This window comes from Penaeus monodon, chromosome 23 (genome assembly GCF_015228065.2).
Source record: "Penaeus monodon isolate SGIC_2016 chromosome 23, NSTDA_Pmon_1, whole genome shotgun sequence".
Taxonomy (NCBI): Eukaryota; Metazoa; Arthropoda; class Malacostraca; order Decapoda; family Penaeidae; genus Penaeus; species Penaeus monodon.
In genome coordinates, this window is record NC_051408.1 from 14,844,276 (window position 1) to 14,844,627 (window position 352).

Below are 352 nucleotides of genomic sequence, written 5' to 3' on the forward strand. Positions count from 1 at the left end.
TTACTGAGGCTATATTTCCTTTCAACCACATCCTACAATTGCCAACAGCGGAAGACGTACATATACGTACACCGCAGTCTTAACTTTTTTTCTTTCAAGACAAGATCCGCTTTCTAATGACTGAACTGTGCAAAAAGCGTCCTTGAACTTGAAAATGTGTTGTTGGTCGTTATAGCACGCAGACACACTCGCTCTCAGTTGATAGTAAGTGTTTTTGTTAGAAAAGAAGAGCGGTTGAGGTTATTAATTATCTATTCTATACAGACGGGGTTTGCACTTCATAATCTTTGAAATTTTTAATCCTTGGTTTGTTGTACGATACACGTAGATATAATTATATCCCCTACATGCG

At 37.8% G+C, this 352-nt stretch overlaps 1 protein-coding gene across 1 annotated transcript in view; it reads left to right on the forward strand.

Moving 5' to 3' along the window:
- Window positions 1-352, forward strand: part of LOC119588356 — a 5,249-nt gene that overhangs the window by 599 nt on the left and 4,298 nt on the right. The window lies entirely within an intron of this gene.